This window comes from Lithobates pipiens, unplaced genomic scaffold (assembly GCF_037356315.1).
Source record: "Lithobates pipiens isolate NorthernLeopardFrog02 unplaced genomic scaffold, aLitPip1_a1.2 Scaffold_27, whole genome shotgun sequence".
NCBI lineage: Eukaryota > Metazoa > Chordata > Amphibia > Anura > Ranidae > Lithobates > Lithobates pipiens.
Genome location: NW_027507788.1, coordinates 141,251,825 through 141,277,630, shown reverse-complemented (window position 1 = coordinate 141,277,630; position 25,806 = coordinate 141,251,825).

Below are 25,806 nucleotides of genomic sequence, written 5' to 3'. Positions count from 1 at the left end.
TATAACCCCCTTCCTGGTATCTGCTTGCCAAAGAGGCTTCATGGGAAAAGCAAAGAATTCTTTCCTTTTGGGCTTGTGAAAAGGAGGTGTTAAGATCTTGTTCTCAATGCTTTAAGAAAGGGAGTTCCGGCGTGTAACCCATGTCAACTAAAAGAAGTGAGATAGGGAGTGAGAGAGCGGTTGCCCATCGAGGCAAATCTGTTCAAATGTACGGTGGTCAAATGGAAGAGACCGAATGTATGCATTTAATTTAGCATGGTGGAGGAATTCATGCATTAAGGAAACTAAGGCCGCGTACACACGGGCGGACTGTTCGCCCAACCTTGTCCGCTGAACAGTGTTTGGGCGGACAGTCCGCTCGTGTGTGGGCTTTCAGCGGACAGTTGGACGGACAAAGTCTTTCGGAAATTCCGAAAAACTGTCCGCTGAAACTGTGTTTGAGCGAACAGTCCGCCCGTGTGTGGGCTTGTCCGCTGTACTTTCGAAATGAGCGGACTGTTCCCGCTCGGAAAGTCCGCCCATTTCGAGCGCGTGTACAGGTAGGCGGGGCCCGCGAAGGAGACGTCGCGGGCTCCGCCGCCTGGAATGGGCTTAAAGGGGAACCCCAACGCCGAAAAAAATCGGCGTGGGGGTTCCCCCCAAGTCCACACCAGACCCTTGTCCGAGCACGTTACCCGGCCGGCCAGGAAAGGGGGGCGAGCGAGCGCGCCCCCCCTCCTGAGCCGTACCAGGCCGCGTGCCCTCAACATGGGGGGTGCCTTGGGGAAGGGGGGGCCGCGCGGCCCCCCCACCCCAAAGCACCTTGTCCCCATGTTGATGAGGACAAGGGCCTCTTCCCGACAACCCTGGCCGTTGGTTGTCGGGGTCTGCGGGCGGGGGGCTTATCGGAATCCGGGAGCCCCCTTTAAGAAGGGGGCCCCCGGATACCGGCCCCCCACCCTATGTGAATGAGTATGGGGTACAATGTACCCCTACCCATTCACCTGTGAACTAAAGTACAATAAAAAACACAACACAGAGAAAAAATATTTTATTGCACAGCTCCGGGGGTCTTCAGTCTTCGGGGGTCTTCTCGCCGGACTCCTCCGCTATGTGTGTGTAGCTCTTTTGCTAGCGGAGGAGTCCGGCTTTCTTCCTCCCCGCCGCCGGCCTCTTCTCCCGACTTCGGGGGTCTTGTCCCCCTCTTCGGTTCTTCTGCCGGGCCACCGCGCCTGGTCCGGTGGCCCGGTCTTCTGTCGCCGTCTTCCGTTCTTCTGTCGCCGCCTTCGGTTCTTCTGCCGGGCCACCGCGCCTTCTTGTAGCTCTTTTACAGGCGGTGGCCCGGTCTTCTTTTGCCGCCGCCGCCTTCCGTTCTTGTTCTTCTACTTGTTCTTCTTCTTCTCCTGGAGATGTTGACTCGACGAGCTCTCCGGCCGGAATGCCAGGGACACGCTCCGCTGCCACTTATATAGTGACAATGGGGCGGTGTCACATGGTATATGTCACATGGGTTGGTCACATGGGTTGATGTCACATGGGGACTATGACATCGTAAGGGGGCGGGGTCACCATGTGACCAACCCATGTGACATATACCATGTGACACCGCCCCATTGTCACTATATAAGTGACCGCACAGCGCGGCTCTGGCATTCCGGCCGGAGAGCTCGTCGAGTCAACATCTCCAGGAGAAGAAGAAGAACAAGAAGAAGAACAAGAACGGAAGGCGGCGGCGGCGACAGAAGACCGGGCCACCGCCTGTAAAAGAGCTACAAGAAGGCGCGGTGGCCCGGCAGAAGAACCGAAGGCGGCGACAGAAGAACGGAAGACGGCGACAGAAGACCGGGCCACCGGACCAGGCGCGGTGGCCCGGCAGAAGAACCGAAGAGGGGGACAAGACCCCCGAAGTCGGGAGAAGAGGCCGGCGGCGGGGAGGAAGAAAGCCGGACTCCTCCGCTAGCAAAAGAGCTACACACACATAGCGGAGGAGTCCGGCGAGAAGACCCCCGAAGACGGAAGACCCCCGGAGCTGTGCAATAAAATATTTTTTCTCTGTGTTGTGTTTTTTATTGTACTTTAGTTCACAGGTGAATGGGTAGGGGTACATTGTACCCCATACTCATTCACATAGGGTGGGGGGCCGGTATCCGGGGGCCCCCTTCTTAAAGGGGGCTCCCGGATTCCGATAAGCCCCCCGCCCGCAGACCCCGACAACCAACGGCCAGGGTTGTCGGGAAGAGGCCTTTGTCCTCATCAACATGGGGACAAGGTGCTTTGGGGTGGGGGGGCCGCGCGGCCCCCCCTTCCCCAAGGCACCCCCCATGTTGAGGGCACGCGGCCTGGTACGGCTCAGGAGGGGGGGCGCGCTCGCTCGCCCCCCTTTCCTGGCCGGCCGGGTAGCGTGCTCGGACAAGGGTCTGGTGTGGACTTGGGGGGAACCCCCACGCCGATTTTTTTCGGCGTTGGGGTTCCCCTTTAAGCCCATTCCAGGCGGCGGAGCCCGCGACGTCTCCTTCGCGGGCCCCGCCTACCTGTACACGCGCTCGAAATGGGCGGATTTGCCTCCGCCTTACGTGGGCGAGTCCGTTCATTTCAAAAGTTGAGCGAACTGTTTGCCCAACCTTGTTCGTCAAACAGTCCGCTCGTGTGTGGGCAAGTCCGCTCATGCAAATTTTGAGCGGACTGTTTGATGAAACTGTTTGCCGAACAAGGTTGGGCGAACAGTCCGCCCGTGTGTACGCGGCCTAAGCGTCAATATCACAGCTTGTTATTAAGGCGTCTATAGGAGCTCCGTCGCAACAGGGGTGGTGTGCGTTTTTGTGTCCAGTTCAGGTGCAAATTCAGGGAAAAAATTTGGCCCTGGATCGCAACTGAACCAGTAAACACAAACGCATCGGACTCCAGACTGCAACCTGCAGCCGGACATGTGTGACCCCAGCCTAAAGAGATGTTTGTTCCCAGGTAACGCATGTAGGGAGTTGTCCATTTAAATTTGAAGCTAGAGCTTAGTTGAAGACCCGTTGCATGGGTTATCTCAATGCCCATCGCATTGGAATTAGTATAATTGATTCTAAAATTAGATAGTTGGCTGTATCTACATAATTACGACAAAAGGGACAAAAGCGTAATGGATGGAGAGGTAACGGAAAAAAATAAGTGATCGACAGGCAGCCAGATTATGCCCTTGTGTTTTGGTATTGATGCCTTTTAATATCAGGGTGGGCCCGAATAGTTCTCAGAAAAGGTTAGAGGGTAAGTAAGAAAATAAGTGGCGAAATTGGGCGCCCTTGGTGTGTTTCGTTAAGTATTGGGAAAGCCTCTGGAAGAACGTTGTTGACATTCCCTCTTCCAAGGGAGTGGAATACAGGAAGGCAAGCCGTTGTCTCATTTCTGTCCCCAGACCAATATGTTCCAATGTAGCCTGTAGGAAAATCCTGTCAACTCTATCAAGTACCTTCTCTGCATCAACAGATAAAAGTACTAAAGGAAAATTATAGAGCCAGGAATAAGGCCCGTTATTTCTAACAGCAGCCCTGAGTATAAGTCCAGAATAGATTATACATCTCCCTGATTTAATCTATGGATCTCCAGAGGTGTGCCCCCCACACTAGAAGAAGCTAATAAAGGAATATCTGCACTTCATTTGCTTCAGTGATGTATCATTAAAAATAACTTGTAGCAAAGTCAGACTTTTGGTTCCCTATGTGATAACAATAATGTTAAGTGAAAAATAAAAGTGTAAAAAAAAAAGAAATCCCCTTAAACACTTAAAATCCCCCCAAAAATGTACAGTCTGTCCTGCCCCCACGTACATGCACATACAAATATAAACACACGTGAAGGGTATGAAAACTTTGATTGTGCTACACATGTTACACACCGCTGAGCACACTGGAGTGATAGCAATAATTCTAGAGCCATTATTAATGCTTGACTCTAAACCTATGACCTGTAGAGTTTTTAAAAAGAACACATACAGAGATTTTTGGGTACCAAAATTCGTCGTCATTTCACAAGCGTTTGGAATCTGTTTGGTGTCCATATACACAATCTCATCTTTTCTAACTAATCTAAAAAATGGGCAATATATAGCATTTCTGTGGTCTACAATAAAATTTGGTACGGTATATCTTCTACTGAAATTTTGCACTCGATAATCTGTTTCGCCAATGTCTTGTGACATAAAACTTTGGAACGACCCCCACTTCATTCTCCAGTGTCTCTTCTTTCAGAAATGATATAAAGTTTGGGAAGTTTAAAGTGGAAGTAAACCCATTGATTTAAACAGTTAAAAAAAAAAAGGCATGCTGGGAATTCTAACTGCACATTGGCTGTGCTCTCAGCCAAACTATCAAACCATCCAATGGCTGGTGTCATAACAAATCACATGTGCAGCACCATAGCAGTTGAAGATTAAACAGAGGCAAAGATGGCAGCTTCCTTGGCTGAAAACGATAGGGGAGTTTACTTCCACTTTAACTTAAAGTGGAATGTTACTCATAACAACTTGATAAAAAAAGAATGTTCTTTAGCAAGAAACATACATTCCACATTAATAATTATGCTACCAAAGGTATTGTGTAAATTGCCTCCAGCAGTGTTCCTGTTTCTTCTTGCTGGAGGCTGCCATTTTGCTGAAGAACAGAACCCCAGTTATAAATGATAACAAAACTCCTCGATTTGCCGGTTTCAAAAAACAGTTTGAATTGATTGTGTCCTCAACCAAACTGTCAAAACATCAAATGGATGGTGTCCTAACTGATCACATGTGCAGCACCATGGCAGTTGCAGTTCGAACAGAAGCAGCTTTCTTGGTTGTAAAGGATAGGAGGGTTTAATTCTGTATTAAAGTGGATGTAAAGCCAATTCATGAAATTTGACCTGGGCACATATATCTGCAGTGTTTTCTTATCTCTCTCCAAAGTACTAAGTCCCATGATTTTCTGCTGCTCCGTTCTTCTGTTATCAGCGTGATAACTTCTGATAAGTTCTCTGACACAGGTGATAAAAGCAGCAGAAAATGTGTGTCAGGGTGGGTTCTATAAATAGATTAGCAGAGAGCTGGTCTATTCACAGCACAGCTCTGCAAGCATCTGCCTAAGTGGAAGGGGGGGGGGGGGGCTTTCCTCCAAGCATCTCACACACAGTGTATGACCACACTCCCCTCCCACTGCTGACAGAGGAAGTAAAATTCTAACTCGATGTACACTTTCTAAAGAATATATAAAGCTGAAGACTGCAGATATACATATTCAACTTATGTAGGGAGACTTGTTTAATGTAGTAATGTTGTATATGAGAGAGTTAACATCCACTTTAAGGCTGTCAGCAGATTGGCCTCTACAAACTCAGAAGTGCCTAAAAGTGCCTAACAATGGAGAGCAACTGAGCATGTGCAGGGTGAGATAGTGTATTATTGGATTTTAAAATGTATAAGGACTATCTTTTAAATGTTTCTACATATCTATACCCACAAAAGGGGCCAGCCTGATGTGATCTAGCAGAACTTAATTTTCTGACTAAAGTTCCACTTTTTTTTTTTTTAAAATCTTTAATCATCACTCCTAGAAAAAAAAAGTTTTCAAAATGTTTGCACAAATTGCAACAAAATAATTAAACAGGTCCTCTAGGCTTACACAGTGGGCCTCTCAGATATGGTGCAGTGAAGGTGAAGTAGGGCACAAGGATGCACCAATCCAGATACAGACTAGGCTCAAGGGTCCTTCCCCAAACTCAAAGAAGTAACACAAAAGTGCACTGGACTGTCCCTTTTCTGATCCTGCTCCTCAGGAACTCAGGAATGTGGCTGCTCCATTTAGACACAGGCTCCTGGAAAATTAGTTGCTGGAAGCCCAGTGCAGAGGGCAAATCAGTCCTCTGCAGGGTTCCCCCAGAGCCAGAGGTAAGCAGCAATCATGTGATTGCTGTGTTTATTTCATGCCACTAACGTGGAAGTGAGTGAGTGATCTGTGAAGACCATTGCCTCACTCCCCACTCTGCCACCACTTGAGGGGTTACTGCACTCTTCCCCTACAAGCTATGTCTTTTACATTTTTAGTAAATTAACCCCATTGCCTTTGCCGGTTTTGGTTAGGCAACTCATTTCTCATACATGTGAGATTTTTTGCAGTTCTTTAATACCATTTGTACATCAAAAATGACAGGTCATTACAGAAACCCATTTGTAAAAATTTTAAAGTTTAAAATAACTATTTTTTTCCATCCACCCTTTTATCTCAACCTAACAGTTCCCTGAACAAGCGATCTCTTTTGCAAGTTTATTGTATGAGTATAATAAATCCTTGTTCCCCCTGTCGAGTGATTTTCTTTTTAATCTCTTCTCCACATACCTTAGCCGTAGTAAGCACATTTCAGGAGATGGTTTTCTTTGTCCAGGCAACAAATGTTCCTCAGCAAATTGATTTGCGTTAAGAATTTTGATGATGTTTTGTTTGCCTTAAGTGTACAATTTATCTGCTGCAGAATCTTCTAACTAGTGCTCTTGATAGATTGGCCTTGCTCTTATCTGGAGTAGGCAGTGTTGCTGAATGTAGAGTCAGCGGAGTCATATATAACAGAGAATGTGACTGGGTCAGATTGCTAACGCTGCATCAGGTACCTATCATGGAATTATACCCTCTGAATCATTAATCATATAGGTGATAGCTGTGCCTTCAAGAAAAAGCTGAATTATTTATGTTTATTGGTTTTTATGCTCCATGTAGAGAGCCTATAGGAAAATTCTCTTCAGTCCCTGGGCTAGTGAAAACTGTAACATGCTGTCTTTTAGAAAAATATAAGCACCAATACCCCTGATATCCAACCTGATGCCCAGGGGCCGCATATGGCTTATTGTCACTTATTGTGTGGCCTTCAGGGCCCCTGAAAACAGCAATATGTGTTTTGGTGTTTACTCTTTTATGTAAAGGAAGATATTCTTTAGACTTATCCCGCGTACACACGAGCAAAATGTCCGACAGAAAAAGTCAGACGGAAACTTTTCATTGTATATTCTGATTGTGTGTATGCCTCATCTGACTTTTTTTTTTCTAAAATTCTGACGGACTTAGAAATAGAACATGTTCTAAATAGTTCCGATGGAACCAATTCCTATTATGGAAACCGGTTGTCTGTATGCTGTTCCGACAGACCAACAACGACGCATGCTCTGAAGCAAGTATGAGACAGGAGCTATTGGCTACTAGGTATTGAACTTCCGTTTTCTAGTCCCGTCTTACGTGCTGTACGTCACTGCGTTCTTGACGATCGGACTTTGGTGTGATCGTGTGTACGCATGACAGTTTCAGTATTTCGTCTGAGTTTATTCCGATGGGAAAACCGGTTGTGTGTACAGGAAACTTCTGCAAGTTAAACAAATTGATTTATTTCTTTCACACCATATATTATGTTTATCTGTGCTGTCCATCCCTTTGGGCTTTTTATGCCTTATAATTTTTTATAGTGGATCTGTTGAGAGAATATTGTTTGTGGCACAAGTAGTATTTATGTCAATTTACATTGCCTGGCAAAAGTATTCACCCCCTTGGCTTTTTACCTATTTTATTAGATTACAGGCTTTAGTTCAATGTTTTTTTTTAATCTGAATTATATGCGATGGATCAGAACACAATAGTCTAAGTTTGTGAAGTAAAATTAGAAAAATATATACATAAAACTATTTTTCAGGAAAAAACAAAACTGATAATTGGTGTAGCGCCCTGCTCCTAATGAGCAGACACTGTTTTTTTCCCCTGAAAAATAGTTTTATGAGAAATTGTAGAATAATAAGCCTGAGCCAAACTGCAGCTCAGACAACTTAAATTTGAGGAAAAAAACAACCTGATAATTGGTGTAGCGCCCTGCTCCTAATGAGCAGACGCTGTTTTTTTCCCCTCAAATTTAAGTTGTCTGAGCTGCAGTTTGGCTCAGGCTTATTATTCTACAAGTTCTGGTTTCTGTACCAGTTCTGCCTACCTCAGAGATTGGCTGGACCGGATCTGGGAGAAAGAGATCACTCCAGAGGAATCCACGTCAGGAACGGGTGAGAACCCTGGGGAAAATGTACATAGTAGGACTGTGTGTAAATATGTACCTGCAGAAGAGTTACAGGACTCTAAGATAGACTCTCTGTCGGACATATCCGGGGATGATGACCTGTTTGAAATCATGTCCCACGAGATCCAATAGAAAATCTGTAGTCAGACTTAACCACTTCAATATTGGGCATTTTCACCCCCTTCCTGCCCAGGCCAATTTTCAGCTTTCAGTGCTGTCATATTTTGAATGACAATTGTGCGGTCATGTGATCATGTACCCAAATTAAAGAGCTTTCTTTTGGTGGTATTTGATCACCTCTGCGGTTTTTTATTTTTGGGCTATAAACAAAAAAAGCGACAATTTAGAAAAAAAAACACAATATTTTCTACTTTTTGCTATAATAAATATCCCAATTTTTTTTTAAACTATTTTTTTTCTCAGTTTAGGCAGATATGTATTCTTCTACATATATTTGCTAAAAAAAAAACACAATAAGCGTATATTTAGAGAAATGTGCACACGTTGTGGTCCCAATGTCTTGCCAAATGAAAAAAACAAGAGTTGTAACTATGTTTCTACCTTTATCCATAAATTATTTTAGGCTTTTCTCCCCTTGAATGTTTATGGCCATGCTCTGCAGTGGCAAAGAAGGAAGCAAATACAGACATTTCCAAGCTGCCTTATGAGGGCAACAATGGTAATTAGATAAGGGGTTGTAATCTGTCCATTTGCTATATTTCTCTACATTCCTCTGCTGGCACTGTGTAGGATTGTTGCCCATGTCTGTATAAAATAAGGCAGATTTTCAACAATCTTGTCCTGCCTATGCACACCTTTTGTCTACATATATTAGCCACAGTTGACTATTCTCATTTTTAGATGATTTTTTGAATGTCCAGTAACAAGATGAAGAAACACCAACATAGACAAAGCCTGGAAGAGGGACTCCAATCTAACCATAAAGCAGAATATTATTATATATTAAAGTAGAATCCGTTCAATAACTCAAATCAATGTTGCTGATAATGATCATACAACCTTGTGCTATCTAAAATTCAAAGCTATGGCACAATATAGTACAGAATGAACCAACATGGGAACATCTCGAGGTTGCAATCAGAAAGAATCATTCGGTGAAGTGGATAGGAGTATGGAAAATTGAATGTAAAATGGCTTTGTTTGCAGATGATTTATTGATTTTTGTTTCAACTTCGCAGATAGCTTTCCCAGCCCTAATGCAAGAATTGGGAGAGTTTGCTAGAGTGAGTAATTTTAAAGTAAATCCTCACAAGATGGAAGTGCTTAAAATGATACTAAATACAGACTGTTTAATTTACATTCTCTTCTATTTGTGTATATGGATGATGGCATTGTATTATTATTATTATTGTTTGTTTATTATTTTAATAAAAAACAGAAACAAATATCTAAGTACCTTTTTCCTAATCGATATATACAGAGGGGCGTATCTATCACAAGGCAAACAAGGCATTTGCCTTGCGCAGCATATTTCAGGCAGATGGGACACTATAAACATGGGCGTAGGATCAGGAGTAGCAATGGTGACCTCACCCATGCTCAAAGGGGCCTATGCGACCTCCCTGTCACTTGGGTTTCCATCTACTCAGCAGGAGTCACCGACCCCGGCAAGCGCGCTGGACATCAACAAAGCCGGGCAGAGGTGTGGCTGGCTACACAAGAGTTTCCCGCTTGCCTCCATTCCCGCCCTCCTCCCTCGGCAAGCAATGTTGAGGACAGCTGGATATAGAGGGTAGTGCACCTCTCCCCCCTCCCATGGATGCTGTGCCCAGGTCGGCAAGCTCCTCACCTATCCTCAGACTGCACTCAGTCTCACACAGGACAAGCAGCAGGGCTGCTCCCACCCCCACTGCACACAGCTGAGGTTCCTATACAGACATTCTGCATAGCTATGAAGAAAGGCAGCAGAGCTGCTGTAGACAGCTACACACTGTGCAGATTGAAGCTGTGTCTGTAAAAGGACCCAACCTTGACTGTGTGCAGTTGGGGAGGAGCAGCCCTAAATGACAGCACTGACCTCATTCTCTGTCCTACTGATCCTATCCTCCATCCTCTGCCCTACTGACCCCTGTCTCATACTCTGCTATCCCATCTTCTGCCCTGCTGAACCTTGTCCTCAGCTCCGTTGACCCCAGTTCTCAGCCTGGCTTACCCCTGTCCTCTGCCTTGCATAGCCACCAGAGACCTCACACGTCCATAAGAGACCACACATAGCCACCAGAGACCCTGCATACCAACCAGAGACCCCACATAGCCACCAATGACCCATATATATATACTATAGAAGGAAGGACAGGGATGAATTTAGATGGGAGGGGGGCACCCAATTTTAGCCTTGCCTAGGGCAGCACAAAACCAAAATACACCACTGCATATACAGCTGTTATATGACCCAGCTCTTTCCCAGCTTGTCTGTAGGAAAATATGAGCAGGGAAAGCTTCTAGTCCTCTGCTGCTGGTCACAAAATAAAAAAAAACAACCATTGGAATACAGAGTTAAAAAAAAGTTTTAAATTGGCATACACATACTGTATGTATTTGTAATTAAATCTTTATTATTTTGTGGAAATAACTGACTGGGAGGTGAATCAAAATGTAATATCCCACCCCCATTGTGTTTAGCTGGTTATTGCACATGGAGTAGTATAATAGTAAAATGGGTATCCTCCCTTGTTTTTTATATTTATTCCAAACATTGCCAGTAGCGCCCCCATAAAAATTCTTCTGCGTGATTAGATCGATCCAGCTGAGATACATCTGGGCAAATTCAAAACTTTGTTTAAGATATGAAGTGCTCACAAGGAGGAAACAAGATAGGGGTCTGGGTTTACCAAATTTAGCCTTTTATTATAGATTTGTGGTTTTAATAAGACTCCTCAATTGCATATTTCATCATTCACATAAACAATGGGTTTAGGTCAAATCTGTCTTATCCCCCATCATGTGCACTTCTTTGCCAAGGATATCTCCCTCAGCGTGGCCAGCAAAAACTTCCTTGCCTTTTTTGCAATCTTCTTTGAAGTCTTGGGACAATTCTAGACAACCCTGATTTTCCACCAGGGCTGTCAAGACAGGCTTTTTAGATGACCTCCCACAGACACTGTATTTTGACAATTTTTGAAGCCCTTTCTAAGGATAACATAAAATCATTTGCAGCATTGGTTGGGAATAGGGACAAGAAAACACATGGACACTGGTTATTGTATTTTCAACTTCAACATAGTTACATAGTTAGTAAGGTTGAATAAAGGCACCAGTCCAACCTGAGTGAGTGTCTACAATTGTCCCTATCCCTGTACATTGCACACTCACATCAGTCCCTACTCTCAAGGAGCTCACAATCCAAGGTCCCCATTCATATACTAGGGCCAATTTGGGACAGAGGCCAATTAGCCTACCTGCATGTCTTTGGGGTGTGGGAGGAAACTGGGGTACCCGGAGGAAACCCACGCAGGCGCAGGGAGAGCATGCAAACTCCAGGCAGGTAGATTTAAACCAGCGGCCCTTTTCACTACTAGGTGAGAGTGCTAACCACTACACCGCTGTGCCACCTACATAGCTCTCTCAAAGATGAGAGTATTACATAGACCACTCACTCCTCTTGAAGAATTATGCACAAGACCACAGGGGGCAAAACATCCAATTTCAACAGTTTATGCAATCTTATTTTCCCACGTAACTCATAATCTCCAAAAGGATGGAACAGGAAAAAGAATTACAGTGCTTGATTTGAGTTGAGACTACTAAAGCCTTTATTATGGCTTTTAAGCTGTTATATAGGTGGTATCAATACTCAGAATTAAAAAAATATTTTCACAGAGGTCTGATAAATGTTGGAGATGTCAGTCCAATGTGGGTATGCTAATACATTTGTGGTGGTCTTGCCCAAAGATTGTGCCTTTGCAGACAGCAATATTTGACATAATGTATGTGAGCATATATGAGGGTTACAAAGGACCAGAACCCCCAAAATAGCTCTTTTCTCTATTTTCCTTGGTTCCTTGAAAGAACAAAAGGTGGTCTTGATCTGTTTTTCCTGATGGCCATCAGAGTGGTTATCCCAAAACATTGGGAGACACTAACTAGACCTGTCCTCCTTGAAGGAATGGATTGAAGAAATGCAATATCTGTATTGAATTGGGGAACTATCAGCAATTTTGCATGATAAGTACGGTAAATTTACAGAGGCATGGTCTTTGTGGAGATCTTTTTGTTTAACCTGTGAATTTAAAGAGAGGTGTTAAATATACCTTGGGCTAAGGTATCATATAGATGGGGGGACAGGGGCCCGAAGCGAGGCGTGCATGTATGTTTTGAGGTGGATTTTTTTCTTTACTTAACCACATCAGCCCCAGAAGGATTTACCTGCTTCCTGACTAGAGCATTTTTTGCGTTTTGGCACTGCGTTGCTTTAGCTGACAATTTCGCGGTTGTGCAACACTGTACCCAAACAAAATTGACGTCCCCCCCCCCCCCACAAATAGAGCTTTCTTTTGGTGGTATTTGATCAACTCTGCGTTTTTTTATTTTTTGCGCTATACACAAAAAAAGACTGACTTTTTAAAAAAAAAGCAATATTTTTTACTTTTTGCTATAATAAATATCCCCAAAGAATATATAAAAAAAGTGAATTTCTTCCACAGTTTAGACAGATATGTATTCTTCTACATATTTTTGGTAAAAAAATAAAAATAAAATCGCAATAAGTGTTTATTGTTTGGTTTGCGCAAAAGTTATACAAAATAGGGGTAGATTTATGGCATTTTTATTATTAATTTTTTTTCTGCTAGCAATGGCGGTGATCTGCGATTTTTATCAGGACTGCGACATTATGGTTTACAGATCAGAAACTTTAGACACTATTTTAGGACCATTGACATTTATACAGCGATCAGTGCTACAAAAAGCCACTGATTATTGTATAAATAACACTGGCAGGGAAGGGGTTAAATACTAGGGGGCAATCAAGTGGTTAAGTGTGTTCCCTGGATGTGTTCTAACTGTGGGGGGATGGATTCACTATAATATGACAGAGATCACTGCTCCCGATGGCAGGGAGCAGTAGATCCCTGTGATGTCACTAGGCAGAACAGGGAAATACCTTGTTTACCATTCTGCCTCTCCTCGCCACAATTGCGGGCTGCCGGCAAACACTGAGTTTGCGGGACCTGCGGGGCGGGCGCGTGCCCGCTAGGCGCCAAATTCAAAGGGACATATGGGTACACCCTTTTGCCTGCATGTGCTATTCTGCCGACGTAAATCGGCATGCGGCGGTCGGCAAGTGGTTAAGATAAAGTGTTGTACGCATCAAGTCTTTTGGCCAATTTGTGCGGAATTGTGTATTTTTCTCTCTTTTTTCTTGTCTTTTGTTTGTCTAAATCACAATAAAAAATTATAAAATAAAAAGAATCAACCAATTACCACATTTGGCTACTTGGTCTTGTGATCTCCTTTAAAAGGAAACATCACGCAATCTGTACTCTCACCTTCTCCTTCAACAGAGATTACAGGTGCTAAAACTTAGGCCTTCAGAAACTATAGACTTCACCAAAGTGGAGTTTTTCTCCAGGAACGGTTAGTATTATAGACCATATAATACTGTTCCTTTATTCTTCCCAGTTAAAATTGGCTTTATGCTGGGGTTTACCAACTGGTTGATTGCAATCTACCTGGTTATTCGTGGCCATCTGATGGGGCTCAGATCAGAATTGAGGGAAATGCAAGACCAGAGGTGGGATCGCACCACAGAAACTACAGTTGGTGTCAATCTGTGTACAGTGCAAAATTTAACCCTGTCCAGCCAGTGCTGCCAAACCACTAGATGCAGCTGTGTTATAGGGGGTAACACGTACTGTAGAGCAGGTCCACGCAGGCAAGAAGTAAGTGAAAGGGCAGTAGGGTGTCAGTGCCAGGGGGGCAGCAAGATGGTAATTGTGTAATGATAGGTCTTCAGTGCTGAGCAGGCAGTATTATAAGAGGGATTGGCAGCTTTCTGCTGCCTACAATGAAAATACATGTTGTATACCACCTGCCAGCGTCACCTGCATTTGTTCCACATTATAGTGTTAGCTGCCTGAGAGCAGGACACGTTTAATGGTCTGGGCTGTAAAAACAATCAGGAAGCATTTGAAATCAAATTAAAATCCTATTTTAGAAGCAGCAGTGAAAAGGAATAAAATAATGCAATCTTTATCACTTCTGACCCCTGCAATCTGCATTATTCATGGCCTCATTATGTACTGTACATTACATACTACTACTGACCTCTGGTCTGTGTGTTACTTACTACTGACCCCTACATGTTGCAGTACTTACTCCTGACCTCTGTGTTACTTATTCATGACCTCTAAACTCTGAGTTATATGCTATTGATTGCTGATCTCAGAACTCTGTGTTACATACTATTGACACAATACTGATGTAGTGGCGGCTCCTGAAGAGCACGCGCTATATGTTTTTGAAATTTAATGTTACACCTGAACTGCAGTTTGGTTTGGGTATAATCATTCCAAATTTGGACCTCAGCATCAGTCTGACTTGACTATAGGGTGTTCAGCCTGGCCATAGGGGGCACTGTCTCTTCTGGCAGGCATGGAACCACAGTCTGGTTGGTTGCTTTAAGGTTACTTTCTCTCTGAGCCATCCCAGTGGAAGTGTCACTCTTGCTGTGCTTTCTGGGAGAGGGTACTTAAGATGCGGATGTCACGTGGTTTGGGGGTTCCAGTCCAGAAGTATGTTCTGACTCCATGGTCCTGGTCCTCCTGACCAGCCCCTAGGAAGGCTATGGCCTGGGGTGCAGATCCACCCGACCTTATGTCTTGGGGCTGGCTAACCCAAGCGAGGAAACTAAAGAAAGGATTCCGAGGTGGTCCGGTGCCGTCTCCGGTTGTGGAGAAGCGCAGCAACTTTGTAGCTATCCAGGGGAGGACTCTTTAGAAGAAGGCCACGTACGGGTTGGCTTCTTAGCAAGAGCCTTTTGAGGCTGAGGGACCTAAGTGAATCCAATCTCGTGTTTATCGCTAAACTGGCTGAAAGATACAGGTATCACACGAGTGTTCTACAAGTCCTAGTTTCCTACATGTTCTACAATAATGTCTGTGGCAGAGACTTATTCCTACATGTTCTACAACAAAGTCTGTGGCAGAGACTTATTCCTGATTTAAGCACCTTGTTGGTTGCTAGGCCTTGTGAGAGAGGGACTGTCCAACTTGAGTGAACATCCAGCTGTGAATGGCTATTCTCTGGATTTTGTCGAAGTAAGCAAGTTCTTTATTATTGACTTTGACACTAAGACCCCTTTCCCACTACGCCGCCCATAGCGTCGACGGTAAAACGGTGCTATTTTTAGCGGCATTTTACTGTCGGATTTGCACCGCATTTCGGCCACTAGTGGGGCGCTTTTACCCCCCGCTAGCGGTCGAGAAAGGGTTAAAACCACCAGCAATACAGCGCTGCCGCATTGATTTCAATGGGGAGCAGTGGTGGAGGAGCGGTAAACACACCACTCCTTCACCGCTCCCAAGAAACTGCTGGCAGGACTTTTCCTGATGTCCTGCCAGCGCACCGCTGCAGTGTGAAAGCCCTCGGGCTTTCACACTACAGACAATGGCGCAGCTGTTTTAGGGCGGATTGCAGGTGCTATTTCTAACGCTATAGCGCCTGCAAAACGCCCTTGGTGTGAAAGGGGTCTAAGAGTACCTGAACTTTCCTCCTAACCCTCTGATCCTATACTAAGAAACTGTTCGTTAACGAAGTTTTTGCAAATAAAAATACCTTTAACCACTTGACCACTGGGCACTTAAACACCCTTAATAACCAGACCAATTTTCAGCTTTCGGTGCTCTCGCATTTTGAATGACAATTACTCAGTCATGCAACACTGGACCTATATGAAATTTTTGTCCTTTTTTTCACACAAATAGAGCTTTCTTTTGGTGGTATTTAATCACCGCTGGGTTTTTTATTTTTTGTGCTATAAAGGAAAAAATACCGAAAATTCTGTAAAAAAATGAATTTTTCTTTGTTTCTGTTAGAAAATTTAGCAGATTAGTAATTTTTTCTTCATAAATTTTGGCCAAAATTTATACTACTACATATCTTTGGTAAAAATAAGTACAAATTGGTGGATATTATTTGGTCTTTGTGAAAGTTATAGAGTCCACAAGCTATGGTGCCAATATCTGAAAATTGATCACACCTGAAGTACTGACGGCCTATTTCAATTCTTGAGACCCTAACATGCCAGAAAAGTACAAATACCCCCCAAATTACCCCTTTTTGGAAAGAAGACATTCCAAGGTATTTAGTAAGAGGCATGATGAGTTTTTTGAAGTTGTCATTTTTTCCCACAATTCTTTGCAAAATCAAGATTTTTTTTACTTTTTTTTTTTTTCACAAAATTGTCATATTATCAGGTTATTTCTCACACACAGCATATGCATACCACAAATTACACCCCAAAACACATTCTGCTATTACTCCCGAGTATGGCGATACCACATGTGTGAGACTTTTACACAGTGTGGCCACATACAGAGGCCCAACATGCAGGGAGCGCCATCAGGTGTTCTGGAGCACCCAGGACAATTCTGACATTTCTCTCCTACATGTAAAAATCATCATTTATTTGCTAGAAAATTACATAGAACTCCAAAACATTATATATGTTTTTTTAGCAAACACCCTGGAGAATACAATGGTGGTCTTTGCAACTTTTTATCTCGCACGGTATTTGCGCAGTAATTTTTCGAATGCTTTTTTTTGAAAAAAAAAACAGTTTTGGGCTTAAAAAAAAAAAAAAACAGTAAAGTTAGCCCAATTTTTCCATAATGTGAAAGATGAAGTTACGCTGAGTAAATAGATACCTAATATGTGACTCTTCAAAATTGCACACGCTCGTGGAATGGCGCCAAACGTCGCTACTTAAAAATCCCCATAGGCGACAATTTAATTTTTTTTTTACTGGTTATATGTTTTGAGTTACAGAGGAGGTCTAGGGCTAGAATTATTGCTCTCGCTCTAACGTTCGCAGCGATACCTCACATGTGTGGTTTGAACACCGTTTTCATATGTGGGCGGGACTTACGTATGCGTTCGCTTCTGCATGCGAGCACATGGGGACAGGGGCGCTTTAAAAAAAAAACATTTTTTTTATTGTTCATTTTACTTTATTTATTTTAGTTTGACATTTTTTCCCCCAAAAATAATTTTTTTGATCACTTTTATTCCTATTACAAGGAATGTAAACATCCCTTGTAATAGGAATATGGCATGACAGGTCCTCTTTACAGTGAGATGTGGGGTCAATGAGACCCCACATCTCACCTCTAAGCTGGGAAGCCTGAAAAAAAAAAAAAAAAAAAGATTCTGTCTTTGATCGTATTAGCGATTCGATAGAAGCACCGGAGGGCGGCGGGAGGGGGGGGGATGTCTATGGCTGGGTATTGCAGGGTATCACCGACTATGGCTGGGTATCTCAGAGTATGGCGTTGCAGAGTATTGCATTGCAGGGTATTGGCGGGTGTTGCAGAGCATTGCAGAGTGTTGCAGGGTATTGGCGGGTGTTGCAGAGCATTACAGAGTGTTGCAGGGTATTGGCGGGTGTTGCAGAGCATTGCAGAGTGTTGCAGGGTATTGGCGGGTGTTGCAGGGTATTGCAGAGTGTTGCAGGGTATTGCAAAGCGTTGCAGAGTGTTGCAGAGTATTGCAGAGTGTTGCAGGGTATTGCAGAGTGTTGCAAGGTGTTGCGGAGTGTTGCAGGGCATTGCAGAGTGTTGCAGGGCGTTGCAGAGTGTTGCAGGGCATTGCAGAGTGTTGCAGGGCATTGCAGAGTGTTGCAGGGCATTGCGGAGTGTTGCAGGGCGTTGCGGAGTGTTGCAGGGCGTTGCGGAGTGTTGCAGGGCGTTGCGGAGTGTTGCAGGGCGTTGCAGGGTATTGCAGAGTGTTGCAGGGTATTGCAAGGTGTTGCAGGGTATTGCAAGGTGTTGCAGGGTATTGCAGAGTGTTGCAGGGTATTGCAGAGTGTTGCAAGGTGTTGCGGAGTGTTGCAGGGTATTGCGGAGTGTTGCAAGGTGTTGCGGAGTGTTGCAGGGTATTGCGGAGTGTTGCAAGGTGTTGCGGAGTGTTGCAGGGTATTGCAGAGTGTTGCAGGGTATTGCGGAGTGTTGCGGAGTGTTGCAAGGTGTTGCGGAGTGTTGCAAGGTGTTGCGGAGTGTTGCAGGGTATTGCAGAGTGTTGCAGGGTATTGCAGAGTGTTGCAGGGTATTGTGGAGTGTTGCGGAGTGTTGCAAGGTGTTGCGGAGTGTTGCAAGGTGTTGCGGAGTGTTGCAGGGTATTGCGGAGCGTTGCAGGGCAATGCAGAGCGTTGCAGGGCAATGCAGAGCGCTGCAGGGTAATGCAGAGTGTTGCAGGGTAATGCAGAGTGTTGCAGGGTAATGCAGAGTGTTGCAGGGTAATGCAGAGTGTTGCAGGGTAATGCAGAGTAATGGGGGTATTGCAGAGTAATGGGGGTATTGCAGAGTAATGCAGAGTAATGGGGGTATTGCAGAGTAATGCAGAGTAATGGGGGTATTGCAGAGTAATGCAGAGTAATGGCAGGGTATTGCAGAGTGTTGGCAGGGAATTGAGGGGTTAATTTTCGGTGCGCAGCGATGTGGGCACTGCAGATGCAGCCCACATCGCTGCTGACACCGATCTCTTCCCCCTCCGCTGTACCGATCGGTACAGAGAGGGGGAGGGAGGAACCGGCGTCATAACATGACGCCGGTTTGTTTACAAGTGATCACTCCGTCATTTGACGGAGCGATCACGTGGTAAACGGCCGCGCTGAGCGGCCGTTTACCGTGATTCGTGATGCGCCGGGTCCTGTGGACCCGGCGGTCACGGATGCTCTCGAGTGCGCGCCCCAGGGGGCGCGCGAGAGCAGAATTCTGGGAGGCCGTTAATTAACGGCCTCTCAGAGTTAAACAACCGCCCTGAAGCCGTTAATCGGCAATGGGCGGTTGTTAAGTGGTTAAGCGGACCTGTCGTCAGTCTCTAAAGTTTCTGGGCCATCTACCACGAGAAACCCCTAGATGCAAATCGAGGTGAAGAAGGTAGCGGTAAGCCCAATCAAAGCAGCAGCTCCTTCGGGGGTTAGTGCTACACTGACAACCCCTGAATTGCATTACTTACTGCTGATCTCTGAACTCTGTGTTTCTTTTAAATGTGGTCTTGCAAGGGTATTCTTTTAAAAAAAAAGAAACAGAAAAAAACAAACTGCATCCTGTTAATCTTTGATCTCTTCCATGTCTTCCCATCATTTAACATTAATGAACATTAAAGTGATTGTAAAGTTTTGCTTTAACGAAAAAACCCAAACATGTTATAATTACCTGTTCTGTTGCAGTGGATTTGCCCAGAGCAGCCCGGATCCTCCTCTTCTCTGGTACCTCTGTGCTGCTCCTGGTCCCTTCCTCCTGACGAGTGCCCCCATAGACCAACAGCATTCAGACATGGAGCCCCACCCCGCCTCTCTCTCCCCTGATTGGCTAACTGACTTTGACAGCTGTGGGAGCAAAAAATAGCCAAAATCCTCCCCGTACATTCTCCAGTGTAATTTTAACCAATGGTCTATGTCAGGAATATTCAATTAGTGGACCTCCAGCTGTTGCAAAACTACAAGTCCCATCATGCCTCTGCCTCTGGGTGTCATGGTTGTGGCTGTTAGAATCTTGCTATGCCTCATGGGCTTGTAGTTCTGCAACAGCTGGAGGTCTGCTAATTGCATATCCCTGGTCTATTTCATAAAATAATGAGTGTGTCTCATATATTTATTCAGTATCTATTATAGGATTTTGGCTTCCTGACAATATAAGGATTCCATAGAATTAGGCTTTCAGTGTGTTCTGCAATGTAAGAAATGGGATAAAACTTTTAGATTGTAAGCTCTAACGAGCAGGGACCTCTGATTCCTCTTGTACCAAATTGTAATGCAGCTGTAATGTCTACCCTCATGTTGTACAGCGCTGCGCAAACTGTTGGCGCTATATAAAACCATAATAATAATAAAAATAATAATAAATAAAACTAAGGGTGAGCTCAGGTGTGTTCACAAACTGCACGTGCAGAAATTGCCAGGAATTCGGCACTGCACATCGCTAATCACAAGCAGTGCGACATTTCCCAATCGCTGCAGCCACGCATCGGGACAATGGGGGTTATTTACTAAAGGAGAATCCACTTTGCACTGCAAGTGCACTTGGAAGTAAAGTCGCTGTAGATCCGAGGGGGACATGCAAGGAAAATAAACAGCATTTTAGCTTGCACATGATTGGATGATAAAAACAGCAGAGCTTCCCCTCATTTCCGATCTACCTCTTGGAAGTGCAGTCGCTCTAAGTCTAAGTGCACTTGCAGTGCAAAGTGGATTCGCCTTTTGTAAATAACCCCCAATGTCTCACTGCTTGTGATTAGCGATGTGCAGTGCTGACTTTCTGGTGGGCTCTGCACGTGCAGTTTGCGAACACGCCTGAGCTCATTCTTATCCCTTCATGAAGCCACTAAATTGATTTATTACACGCTTGTGTGCATGAAAGTAATCATAATTTAAATGTGCTGTATATAGCAAATGGTATTCTTTAGAACATATCCTCAGCCTTGAACTGTTGACCTGGGAGGAAAGGAAGGACAGTGGTTAATTAATTAAAACATTGAAATCTTAGTGAGCAATAATAAAATTTTAATTAAAACTAAACTACAGGCAGATAGTTAAAATACGTTTTTAGAACTATGGCCTCTCATTAAACGAAAAAATGTGGCGCAGCACTTAATTAAGTGCGTTTGCTCTTACAGTTTTCTTTTAGCCCCCTTGCAAAGTCCCACAAAATATCTGTTCATTCTCCCAGTGAAGTCTGCCTAATGCAGCTTCCTGTGATTGGGTGGCAAAGATGTTGCACTGCCTCTGAATTCTGAGCAGAGTAGCCATTCTTTTGAGAAGATGAGGGGAAGATGGAAGCATGGCTATCTGTATTATTTCTGCTGATACACAAGCCTGTATGGCGTCATTCATAAGGGATGCATTAATTTGCATCCCAAATGAGGCCTCTGTTTACTTTCATGGGGATGCACAGGTGTTTAGTGCATTACTGTATCAATTGGGGACACAGCAGATGCACAGATACAACCACGCCTCCCAATTTGACACCTGCTGGGTGCAGATGAAAAGCCCTGGTTGCACTCAGTGTCTCACATAGGGCATGTATCCCTCACATAATGTATGGATTCATAGGCCTTGTGTTAACAAGAATCCATACATGCAAAACAAGAACAAAAAGACAGGAGAGAGAGCAACTAAAAAGCAACAGGATAATTAAAATTCACAATCTTTCCACCAACACTCTGAGTCAGGCCAAACATTAAAAAAGGGTCTTAGCTTTGCACCTCACATCACGGCCAACAAATTTAGTCTTTTTAAAGACCTCAATCGATTCATACGGAACCTTATGGTACAGCATCACTACATTAACCATGACACATCCCAGCCCATCTCCCAGGATGTGTCCCCAGAATGACCTCCTCTGTTGGTGACCATGACCCCTCTGTTTTAGCCAAGTCCCTGGAGTCAAATTCCAACATCACCATCACACAAAATTGCACGGGTGGCAGTACAGTCATCCAGGACCATGCTGATTATCCCCAGGAGTCTCTCAGGCTGCTTTCCAACAACAGTGCTTATTTCGTTTTCCCCACTGATCCCTGCCCTGAATTCCAACTTGCTCTTAAAAACATGGTGCAGGAGGCGATTTATGATGCTGTACTTAGCAAACAGGAAGGCCAGTTCTTGTTACCAAATGTTTGTAGCATCCCATACTTCTACCATCTCTCTAAGGTGCACAAATGACTGGTTAATCCATCTGGTAGACCTATAGTTGCTGGAACCAATGATTTTCGCAGCATATAGATGTCAGAAACCATGAATCAGACCGAGATATGAGTACAGGTAAACCACACTTGTTTAAAAATAAAAGTAAGTAGAACAAACGTAGTCAAAACATAGCCAAAGTTCAGTAACCTGAATGGATAGTCAGACAAGCCAGAAAGGCAGGAAGCCAGGAATCAGAGTAGTGGAAGGGCAAGCAGGATCTGGAGCCAGAAGGAATGTCAGTCAAGCAAGTCTTTAACAGGAGTGCAGGAAAAAGTCTCTGTGATGTTGACCAAGGCTAAGGCAGAGATCATCTGGGCTGGACTGATGAGTAGGATATCATCAACAGGTGAGTCACTGTGGAAAGATAGGAGCTGGCAATTCGCTGACAGCCAAGAGGCCAGCTCAGAGAAGGAAGGGCTGAGCCCAGCCCTGACAGTACACCCTCCTCAACTACCCCTCCCCCTCTGAGGACCACCAGGCTTGAGTGGAAAACATCTATGGAAATCACGGAGGAGGACAGGGACATGTACGTCCGAGGATGAGACCCAAGAGCGTTCCTCCGGACCATGCCCTTCTCAATGCACCAGGTACTGTATGCACCCACGGAACATACAAGAGTCAACAATGGACTGTACATCACGCTCCTTGTGATTCTCAACCTGTACAGGGTGAGGACGTGGCAGCGAGGTGGTAAAGCGGTTGCTTAATAAGGAGACATGAAATACATTTGAGATACGCATATTAGAAGGAAAACCAGTGTACCATATTAGAAGGAAGGTCTAATACTTAAGCCACTGGCTTAATCCTGCAGAGAATACAGAAATGCCCAATAAACCGAGGTGCAAACTTAAGAGAGGGAACACAAAGTCAGAGGTTGCGAGTATGTCGCTAAACCTCCTGGACTTGTGCCCAAGTGGAACAAAGACCATGGAGATGCTCCTCTAATGCAGGAATACTCTGCAGAACAAATGAGTCAGGCAAGATGGAAGGTTGGAAACCATAGTTCGCCATAAATGGGGACAATCGGGAAGCAGAATTCAAGGCACTATTGTGAGAAAACTCTGCCCATGGTAAGAGGTCTGACCAGTTGTTATGATGGTCAGAAATATAGCAACGTAGGAACTGCTCCAAGGACTGATTGGCTCATTCTGCGACCCCATTAGACTGAGGGAGAAATGCAGAGGAGAAAGCAAGTTGAATTCCCAACTGTGCACAAAAGGCTCGCCAGAACTGGGACACAAACTGACTACTCCTGTCCGAGACGATCACCTTGGGTAGACCATGTAAGCGAAAGATCTCCCGAGCAAAAATGGAACCAGTTCCTTAGAAGTGGACAACTTCTTAACTGGAATACAATGAGACATTTTCGAGAACCAGACAACCACCAAAAGGATAACTGTGTTGCCCTGGGAGTTGGGTAACTCCACAATGAAATCCATAGACAGGCAGGTCCAGGGCCTCTCTCCATTGGGTATTGGTATAGGAGGCCCACTGGAAGGTGTTGTGGAGTCTTACTCTGAGCACACATGGAACAGGCAGCTACAAAGGAAGTTATATTAGCATGTAGACTAGGCCACCAGAATTGTTGGGAAATGCCCCAAGAGAGTTGATTCTTCCCAGGGTGGCCAGCAGCCTTGGGAGAATGGCAAGTCTGGAGCACGGCAGTACGGAGACTCTCTGGGACAAAGCAGCGGTCACCAGTGGAGGAAAATTGTTGTAACAAAGCATCAGCCCTTACATTCTTAGTACCGGGTAAGAATGAGACAATGTAATTGAAACTTGACAAGAAAAGAGCCCATCGCACCCTTCTGGAAGAGAGGCATTTAGCCTCAGACAAGCATGTGAGATTCTTATGGTCAGTAAGAATGAGAACTGGCACAGTGGTACCTTCCAGGAGATGTCTCCATTCTTTCCGGGCTGAAATTATCACTAACAGCTCTCTGTCCCCAATCTCGTAATTGAACTCTGCAGGTGACAATTTCTTGGAAAAGTAACCACAAGGAAGCATAGCGCTCTCAGAGGTAGGACATTGAGACAGAAGGGAGCCAACTCCAGTCTCAGAAGCATCAACCTCAAGGATAAAAGGTAACATAAGTGCCATCACAGGGGCAGAAACAAAGGCAGCCGTGAGACTCTCAAAGGCCTTAATGGACTCTGAAGACCAACTCTGTGGGTTACCGTCCTTTCTGGTCATATCAGTCAGGGGCTTGACCAGAGACAAGAAGTTACAAATAAACTTCCGATAATAGTTGGCAAAGCCAAGAAAACGCTGCAGAGGACGTAAACCCACGGGGCGGGCTACTGTAGGACTGCTGAAAGTTTCTCTGGGTCCATTGAAATACCAGCAGTGGAATTTAACCTGTTCATGATGGAATTCACACTTCTCCAATTTACAATAGAGATTATTCTCTCTTAGTTTCTGAAGCACCCGACAGACATCTGTGTGGTGGCTCTGAGGGAGGCATGAGTGGGACTGCAAAGCTCAGAGCCAAAGGTACAGGAGGCTTCCGCATGCAAGGAAGTGTCTGGTTCTTGTCTTACTAAATATTGTTTTTCCAGTGGTAATTTCCCTAGGTAACAGGGAATGACCAAACCCAAACGCTAGGTTTATCACAGGTTTTAATTGCAAATTCAGGGCCATTACCCATGTGATTCAGTAACATATTACGTTCTGACCCTAAGTTGGGCCCTCATTTACCATCAGTGCCTCAAGTTGTTTCCCGGGGGGGGGGCATACCCTTACAAATCGCATTGCTCTTATTAAATCCATAAAAAGTAAGCAGGAAAGAAGTGTAGATATTAGAACCTACTTTGACAATAGAGTGGGCATCTTCCAGTGTAGGAAAAGGAGTTATCTTACCTGTCAGTTCATATTCCATGGCCAGTCTTCTTTTAGTGACAGCTCTGGGAAGAACTATTCCAATAATCAATTCATTACCTGCTCGACTCAGCTTGTGATATATCCTATGGTGCCCTTGCAACATACTGTATGTAGGTCGTACTATACAAACCTTGCGCACTAGGGTTGGTGAACACAGCAGGCTCATTGAGGCATACCTCCCAACCGCCCCAAATTCACCAGGACCATCCTGGAAATGTATCTATGTCCTGGTGTGGAGCCAAGTGGCGGAACAAGCTCCAGCACTTGGCTCCATTGAAATTACTGGCAGGGGCTCACTGGCTCTATTTTTTTTTTCAGCTGGCGCTGCTCACTTCTCCCAGCCTCCCTACAGCTCTTTGTCGATGCCGATAACTCCGCCTCCCCCACAGCCAGGCTGACTGGAGAACAAGAACAGGCGGGCAGGAGGTGCAGGCAGCCAGGGACAGCAGCAAACAGATCCGCTGAGTGGAGCAGCTCTGTGACCTCCTGTCCTTACCCAGCTACGAACAGGCCTGACCACTACATGGAAGGTACTGTGTCACACATGCTTTCCCACAGGAGAGACTGCAGACAGGACTAGGACTTCTCTCACTTTCCTCCTCCCTTCTCCTCCTCCTCCCTCTCCCTCCTCCCCCTCTCCCTCCTCCCCCTCACTCCCCTCCCCCTCACACCCTCTCCCTCTGCATTCTGTGGATTATGTACTCCTGGCCCCTGCATTCTATGCATTACACACCCCTGACCTCTGCATTATGTGAATTATGTACTCCCGACCCCTGCATTCTTTGCATTATACACTCCTGACCCCTGCATTCTGTGCTTTACACACTCCTGACCCTTGCATTCTGTGCATTACATACTCCTTACCCCTGCATTCTGTGAATTACACACTCGTGGCCCCTGCATTCTGGGCATTACATACTCCTTACCCCTGCATTCTGTGCATTACACACTGCTGACCCTTGCATTC